Here is a 9418-nt window from a genome sequence, read left to right as displayed (position 1 = left end):
GAGAGATTTTGGAGATGGTGATTAAAGGAATGGGGAGTTGAGGGATGGGAAGGAGACAATAATGTTGTCTGAAGGTTTGGCTTGAGGGCTTAGGTGGTGGAAACGCTGTTTGCTGTATTCAAATAAGAGAGGTTGAAAGAGGAGGAGGTAAGGGGAAGGTGAATTCAGTTCTGTGCATCCAAGGGGGTTGTCTAAAGGACATCCTGGGACCACAAAGCAGGAGCTCAAGAAACAGGTCTGAGCTTAAGACATGGCTGTGGAGGGGATGGACTGATGGTTGGTAACTTTGGAGCATGTAGAGTGATTTGAAGAGGGGGCCAGGGCAGGGAGAAACCCAAGGACCACTGACATTTGGCATTGCCTTTATTCATTGTTACAAATAATACCATGGCAAATATCTTTGAATATACATCTTTGTCAATTATGTTCTTGGCATCAATACCCCTAAGAGGAAGACCCTGATGGCGGGAATGGACATCCCTTGGTTCTTGATACAGATTGCCAACCTGCTTTACAAATCAGCTGTCCCACATTGGCCACACATAAGTAAGGTCTCTGAGAGGGATGGTTTCATTGCCACCTCATGGGCACTGAGCGCTCATCATCGAAGCCCGCTTGAGGGATGAAGATGGGCCTCGTGACTGCGTCCACTGGCAGCTCCTTGGATTATAGGCAGGAGTGGACAGTTTTTCATATTGTTTAATAAGGAACCACAGTTTCTTTTATGACTTTTCTTAGCCTCGCTTTCTCAATTATCTACTGCTGTTGGGCCCATAAGATTTTTCTGTTTCTTTGCACAGAAATAGTCACTTTCGGTTTGACCTTCATCCCTTATCCCAGCTGGCTGTATAGCTCTTTGTAGATATGACTGTGGGAAGCAGCTTCCTGACTCAGGGCCTGAGGAGGGGTTTGTGGTAAATAAAGCCCAGGAGAAGAGCTTGAGACTGGAGTCCTCTCCCTGAAACCACTCGGAGCGGGATTCTGGGCAATGCCTTCACCCTCCCACCTTGGCTGTCTCCCGTTTCCCATCCGTGCTACAGCAGGTCTCCCGGATCCGTCAAGTGTGAATTAAGGACCCCCTCTTCACTAACCACTATTTTAAATGATCTGCTCTGGATGGATTAATTTGACTGAATGAAGCTGCTTCACTTCTAGAGGAAAATTTTTAAACAAAGCATTCACCTAGTGGGATTTGTGACAGGGCGAGCCACTTCTCAACCTGCATTAGGCTGGGAACCCACGGACAGCCTGGCCCTGCCAGAGTCCTGTCAGCCAGAGGTTTATCCCTCAATCATCGCTGCAGGAGGAGAGAAGGCTTTGCTCTCCATGAAGGGGGGAACTCCCAGGCCTGTTCAGCTTCTGGATCCCCCTGAAGGCTGCATTTCAGTGACCCTGGCCACCCTTGTACCAGGTACCACCTGCCCCCCCGTCAACATCCACATGCAACACGCCTCTGTGCATCCTATTTCCTGTATGCTGAGAAATGTTCCCTAGGAGGCAGAGAATTGGCGTTGCTGGGACTCGGCAAATGCATGTTCTCAATTTTGATAGATGGCTCTAAAAAATCTATACCAATTTAATTCCCATGTTAATGGGTGTTATGAGAGGGCCTGGTCTGCAGCCCCCACCTTGCTAACATCAAATATTTAAATTTTTGACCCTCCGATAAATTCTCATTGCTGTTTTGTTTTCCTTGATTTACTAGAAACATAACAAATCTTTTCAAATATTTATTAAGTAGTTGTATTTTTTTCACCTGGTTATTTCTTAACTTTTAAATTGAAGATTTTTTTTTTCTGAATTGATGAGTAAATAATAATCCTTTTGCCATTATATATATTTTCTTCTAGTCTGTTGCATATTTTCTTTTACATTTTATTTTCATATATGGTTGGATAAGAAGTTGTAAAGAAGTTCCAAGGAGCACAGAGAAGTCCCTATACTCTTCCTCCAACATCCCTCAGTGATTATATCTGACCTAATTACAGCACAATGGCAAGCCCACCATTTGACATTGGTACAATATGTGTATAAAGTACTACGCCATTGTAACACTTGTGTAGATTTATGTAACCACTACCACAATCAAGACACAAAATTATCCTATCCCCACAAAGATCTACCACTCTGCTCCTTCTATCTCTGAGATCAGTCTCACAATATGTGACCTTTTGAGACTGGCTTTTCTCATTCGGCCTAATGCCCTTGAGATCTATCCAAGCTGTTGCATGTGTCAATAGTTTGCTCTTTATTTCTGAGTAGTATTCCATGGTATGAATATACCACAATTTGTTTAACCATTCACCAAATGAAGGACATTTTGACATTTTTGGCTTTCACAAATAAAGCTGCTATTACAAATAAAACACACATGTTCACATGCAGCTTTCTGTGTGGATATTCGTTTCTCTGGGTTAAGTGCACAGAAGCACAATTGCTTAATGGTATAGTAAGAGTATGTTTAGTTTTTCTCTTTTTTTGAAAGAAACCAACAAACTCTTTTCTGAAGTGGCTGTACCACTTACATTCCCACCATCAACTTAGAAGAGATCCAGTTTCCCTGTGTCCTCATAAGCATTTGGTATTGTCACTTTTTTCCCCCCGTCATATAGGTGGACAGGGATATCTCATTATAGACTTCATTTGCCTTCCCCTTATGGCCAGTGATGTTGAACATCTTGTCATGTGCTTATCCGCCATGTGTATATCTTCAGTGAAATGTCTTTCTATGCCATTTGCTCATTTTTCTAATTGGATTGTTTGCTTTCTGCTGTTAAGTTTTGAAACTTCTTTATAGACATCCTATATGTGAGCACTTCGCATTAAGCATGGCACTTAAATCTACTTTCTGCCTCTATGGATTTGTTTATTCTGGATATCTCATATAGATGGAATTACACAATATGTTGGCTTTTACATCTGGCTTCTTTTACTTTAGCATAACGTGTTCAAGGCTCATGAATGTTGTAGCATGTATCAGTACTTGATTTCTTTTTATGGTTGAATAATATTCCATTGTATGCATGGACCACATTGTGTTTATCCATTCATCCCTTGATCGACACTGAGTTGTTTCCACTTTTTGATTATAAATAATGTTGCTATGAACATTCACACATATTATTTGTAGAAATATCTGTTTGAGTCCTTTGCCCATTTTGAAATTGGATTGTTGGTGTTTTTGTTACGGAATTGTAGGAGCTCTTTATATATTCCAGCTACTAGACTCTTACCAGATTGAGGATTTGCCAATATTTTCTGCCATTCTGTGGATTGTCTTTTCACTTTCTTGATAATGCCCTTTGATGCAGAAATGTCTTTTGATGTCTGTTGTCCGATTGGGTCATTTTTCTTGTTCTCTTCTCAATCCATGGATTCTCTACTCAGTCTTCTCCATTCTGTTGCTCTACTCAGTCTTCCCCTTTCTGCTGTTGAGCCCACCCATAGTGTTTCTAATGTTGGTTATTGTATTTTTCAGTTCTAAAATTTTCATTTGGTTCTTTATATTTCTTTGTCGAGCCTTTCTATGTCTTTGTTTTAATTGTGCTTGTCATTGCTCACAAAAATCCTGGTCAGATAATTCTAGCATCTGTGTTATCTTGGTAGTGGCTCCTGTTGTCTTTTTTTACTCAAGTTGAGATTTTCCTGGTTCTTGATATGATGAGTAATAGTGATTGAATCCAAAATGTTTGGGTACTATCATATGAGACTCTGGACCTTACTTAGAGCTTCATTTTTAGCAGATGTTCCCTGACACTGTATGAACAGAAGGGCTCTGCTTCATTACTTCCAGGTAAAAGTGGAAGTCTAGGTCCCTCACTCAGTCTCTCTTGATAACCTTAAGGGCATCTTGTTGTGACTTTTCTGGCTCCCCTCTAGTCCTCTGCTGACACCACCCTTGCTAGGAGGGTCGGGAACACCTTATTACTGCTCCTCATGCAACACGTCAGGGGATGCCTTGTTACCACTGCATGGTGGTAAAAGTACTGACCCTTTACTATACATTCCCTGGTACCACCCCCGTCAGGAGGCCAAGGGGCATCTTGTTATCACCAGAGGAAGGTGGAAGTCTAGGATGTGGTGCAAGTCACCACTAGGTAGGAATGAGAGTTTCGGCTCCTACTTGGCCTTCTCTGAACTGACTGTGTGGAGGAAATGACTGTGCCTCATTATAGCTGGTTGATTGTAAAGTCTGGGCTCTCCTCTAGGCCCTTGCTGACCATTTGTTGAAAAGACTATCTCAATACTAATTGCTTTTGCTCCTTTGTCAAAGATCAGTTAAATGTATATGTATTGGTCTAGTTTTTGACTCTCTATTTTGTTCCTTTAATCTATTTGTGTATTCGTTCACCAACATCACACAGTCTTGATTAATGTACCCTATAATAACTCTTTTTTCCTCTTTTTTAAATTGAAGAATGAATGTTAGAAGTTTTTATTTTTTACTTTTTAGACTTTTATTTTAGGTACGGGGTACATGTGCAGGTTTGTTATATGGGAAATCTTGTGTCACCAGGGTTTGTTGTACAGATTATATTGTCACCCCGGTACTAAGCCTAAGGACACAATAGTTATTTTTTGGGCTCCTCTCCCTTCTCTTAGTCTTAACCCACAAGTAGGACCCAGTGTCTGTTGTTCCCCACTTTGTGTCCATGTGTTCTCATCATTTAGCTCCCACTTATAAATGATAACATGCAGTGTTTGATTTTCTGTTCCTGTGTTAGTTTGCTAAGGATAATGGCCTCCTGCTCCAACCATGTTCCTGAAAGGGACATGATGTCATTCTTTTTATATGGCTGCATAATATTCCATGGTGTATATATATACTACATTTTTTTTTTATCCAGTCTACCATTGATGGGCATTTAGATTGATCCCATGTCTTTGCCATGGTGAATACTGCTGCAATGAATATACACATGCATATTTCTTTATAATACAATGATTTATATTTCTTTGGGTGTATACCCTGTAGTGGGATTGCTGGGTCAAATGGTAGTTTGGGTTTTGTCTCTTTGAGGAATTGTTACACTGATTTCCACAATGGTTGAACTAATTTACACTCCCACCAACAGTATTAATATTCCCTTTTCCCTGCAACCTCACCAGCATCTGTTATTTTTTCTTTTTATTAATAGTGATTCTGACCGGTGTGAGATGGTATCTCATTGTGGTTTTGATTTGCATTTCTCTAATGATCAGTGATATTGAACTTTTCTTCATATGCTTATTGGTTGTGTGTATGTCTTCTTTTGAAAATTGTCTGTTTGGCCGGGCACGGTGGCTCAAGCCTGTAATCCCAGCACTTTGGGAGGCCGAGATGGGTGGATCACGAGGTCAGGAGATCGAGACCATCCTGGATAACACGGTGAAACCCCGTCTCTACTAAGAAATACAAAAAATAGCCGGGCGAGGTGGCAGCGCCTGTAGTCCCAGCTACTCGGGAGGCTGAGGCCAGAGAATGGCGTGAACCCGGGAGGCGGAGCTTGCAGTGAGCTGAGATCCGGCCACTGCACTCCAGCCTGGGCTACAGAGCGAGACTCCGTCTCAAAAAAAAAAAAAAAAAAAAAAAAGAAAATTGTCTGTTCATATCCTTTGCCCACTTTTTAATGGAGTTGTTTGTTTTTTTCTTGTGAATTTGCTTAAGTTTCTTATAGATGCTGGATGTTAGAACTTTGCCAGATGCATAGTTTACAAATATTTTCCCCCACTCTGTAGGTTGTCTGTTTACTCTATTGATAGTTTATTTTGCTGTGTAGAAGCTCTTTAGTTTAATTAGATTCCATTTTTCAAGTTTTGCTTTTGTTGCAATTGCTTTTGGCATCTTCATAATAAAATCTTTGCTAGTGCTTGTGTCCAGAATGGTATTGCCTAGGTTTTGTCTTCCAGGGTTTTTATAGTTTTGGGTCTTATACTTAAGTTTTTAATCCATTTTGAGTTGATTTTTATATAATTGTTTAAGGAAGAAGTTTTGTTTTAATCTTCTGCATATGGCTAGCCATTATCCCAGCACCATTTGTTGAATGAGGAGTCCTTTCCCTGTTGCTTGTTTTTGTCAGCTTTGTGGAAGATCAGATGGTTGTAGGTGTGTGGCCTTATTTCTGGGCTGTCTATTCTGTTCCATTGGTTTATGTGTCTGTTTTGTACCAGTACCAAGCTCTTTTGGTTACTGTAGCCCAGTAGTGTAAAGTTGGGTAGCTTGATGCCTCCTGCTTTGTTATTTTTGGGTAGGATTGCCTTGGTATAGTAACTCTTGAAGTTGGATATTTGGACCTGTCCTACAACTTTGTTTCTCTTCTTCAGTATTGTGTTGTCTGTTTTAGGTGACTTGTTTTCCTTTTTCATTTAAACTTTAGAATTAGTTGTTGATATTCACAAAATAAATTTCTGGGATTAAATCTACAAGTTGAGAAGAAATGACACTTTAACAATATTGAGTCTTCTCTCAGTGAACATAGAATACTCTTCCTTTGTTTAGATTTTTAAAATATTTAAAAGAAATATTTTTATTTCTTTCATCAGAATATTGTAGTTTTCCTTATAGGGATCTTACACATATTTTGTTAGGTTTATTTCTACATACTTCGTATTTTTGGTGTTAATGTAATAATCGATATTGTGTTTATAATTTCACATTTGAGTTGTCATTGCTGATGTTAATTAAAGTCAAAACAGTTGAATTTTGTATATTAGCCTTCTGTCCTGCAATGTTTCTATAATTACTTATTAGTTCTAGGAGATTTTTTTGTTCATTATTTGAGATTTCATACATACACAATCATGTCATCTAGTAACAGAGATAACTTTCTTTCTTTCCTTCTAATTTATATACTTTTTATTTCCTTTTCTTGTCTTATTACATTAGCTAGGACTTCCCATAGTGAGAAGGGACATCCTTGTATTTTTCCTGATCTTAGCAGGAATGCATCTAGTTTGACCCCCTTAGGTCATGTGTTGGCTGTAGATTTTTTTTTTTATAACATATTTTTAAAAAATTAAGTTGAAGAAGTTTCTCTCTATTCCTGGTTAGCAGAGAGTTTTTAATCATTTGCTGCTGGATTTTGCTAAATGCTTTTTCTGTATTTATAAATTTGATTATATAATTTTTCTCTTTAGTCCATGAAAGTGGTGGGTTGCATTAATACATTTTCAAATGTTAAACCAGCCTTACATACCTGAATTAAATTTCACTTGATCATGGTGTATGATTATATTTATACATTGTTGGATTTGATTTGCTAATATTTTGAAGATTTTTGCATCCTTGTTCATGAAAAATATTGATCTGTAGTTTTACTTTCTTGCAAGATTTTTATCTGGTTTTGGTATTGGGACAATTATGGTCTCATAGGATGAATTAAGAAATGTTCCCTCTGCTTCTATTTTCTGGAAGAGATTGTAGGGGATTAGTGTCATCTTTTCCTTAAATGTTTGGTAGACTTTAATAGTGAAATCATTTGGGCCTGGTGCTTTATGTTTTACAAGGCCATTAATTATTAATTCAATGTATGTAATACATATAGGCATACTTAGATGATCTAGTTCTCTTTGTATGAGTTTTGATAGCTTTTCTCTTTCAAGAAATTGGTCCATTTCTTCTAAATCATTATAATTGTGGTCATATTATCCTTTTTAATGTCCATGGGATCAGTAGTGATGGCCCTTATTTCGTTTGTGATTTTAGTTATTTTTATCGTCTTTTTTTTTCCTCTCTTGGTTACTTGGCTATGGGTTTATCAGTTTTGTTGATGTTTTCAAATAATCTGCTTTTAGTTTTGTTGATTTTCTCTACTGTTTTTCTGTTTCCAATTTTATTGATTTCTGTTCTAATTTCTTATTATTTGCTTCCTTTTATTCAGGTTCATGCTGTTATTTTTTCTGTAGTTTCCTAAGGGTGGAAGGTTAGATTATTAATTTTAGATCTTTCTTCTATTCTAATATATGCATTTAATGTTAGAAGTCTCTGTATAAGTACTTCCTTCATTATATCTCACAAATTTTGGTAACTTGTATTTTCATTTTTGTTTAGTTAAAAATGTTTTTTATTTTCTGTTGAGATTTCCTTTTTGACCCATTTGCTATTTAGAATTGTGTTGTTTAATCTCCAAATAGTTGAGAATATTCTGGCTATCCTTCTGTTATTGATTTACAGTTTGGTTTTACTGAGAGAACCACATCTCTATGAGAGAAATCATACTTTGTATGATTTCTGTACTTTTTTTTCTTTTTGAGATGGAGTCGTGCTCTGTTGCCCGGGCTGGAGTACAGTGGTATGATCCTGGCTCACTGCAAGCTCTGCCTCCCGGCTTCAATCCATTCTCCTGCCTCAGCCTCCCGAGTAGCTGGGGCTACAGGCACCCGCCACCACGCCTGGCTAATTTTTTGTATTTTTTTTAGTAGAGACGGGGGTTTCACCATGTTAGCATTTTTTTTTTAGTACAGACAGAGGTTTCACCGTGTTAGCCAGGATGGTCTCGATCTCCTGACCTCGTGATCTGCCCCCCTCGGCCTCCCAAAGTGCTGGAATTGCAGGCGTGAGCCACCGCACCCGGCCGATTTCTGTACTTTTAAACTTGTAATCTCAGCTACTTAGGAGGCTGAGGCATGAGAATCGCTTGAACCCAGGAGGTGGAGGTTACTAGTGAGCCAAGATTGCACCACTGCACTCCAGGCTGGATGACAAAGTGAGACCCTGTCTCAAAGATAAATAAATAAATAAATATACATAAATAAATAAAGTTTATGGCCCACAATGTGATGTATCTTGGTGAATGTTCCATGAGAAACTGCAAAGAACATGTATTCTGTTGTTGTTGGATAAAATAGCCTATAGCCATCAACTAGATCCAGTTCTTTGGCAGTGTGTCTAGTTTAACTATGTCTTTACTGATTTTCTGCCTGCTGGATCTATTAATCCCTGATAGAGGGATGATGAAGTCCCCAACTGTAATAGTAGATTGTTTATTCCTTCTTGCAGTTCTACCAGTTTTTACCTCATGTATTCTGATTCTCTGTTGTTAAGTGCATCAGAGATCGTTATATATATCTTTTTGGAGTATTGACCTCTATCATTATGTAATGCCCCTTTTTATCCTGATAATTTTCTCTATTCTGAAGTCTGCTTTGTCTGAAGTTAAGATAGTTACTCCAGCTTTCTTTTAATTTGTGTTAGCGTAGTATATCTTTCTACATCCTTTTAGTTTTCTTAAAATTAATCTTTTTATTCTTCCCTTTACTTTTAACCTATACGTGCCTTCATATTTAAAGGGAGTTTCTTCTAGACAACATAACTGGGTTTTATTTTTTAATCTACTCTGTCAGTTTCTGTCTTGTAACTGGCATACTTAGAACTTTATATTTAAAGTGATTATTGATGTTGTTAGATTAATAGCCACCATATTTATAACTGTTTTCTATT

General features: G+C 38.1%; 1 protein-coding gene across 8 annotated transcripts in view; it reads left to right on the top strand.

Annotated features, from left to right (window-relative positions):
- The window catches only part of LOC105486664 (FERM and PDZ domain containing 2), a 134460-nt gene that overhangs the window by 4033 nt on the left and 121009 nt on the right, over positions 1-9418 (top strand). The window lies entirely within an intron of this gene.

This window comes from Macaca nemestrina, chromosome 9 (genome assembly GCF_043159975.1).
Source record: "Macaca nemestrina isolate mMacNem1 chromosome 9, mMacNem.hap1, whole genome shotgun sequence".
NCBI lineage: Eukaryota > Metazoa > Chordata > Mammalia > Primates > Cercopithecidae > Macaca > Macaca nemestrina.
Note: the sequence above shows the minus strand (reverse complement) of the source record. Positions and strands in the feature narration are given on the sequence as shown.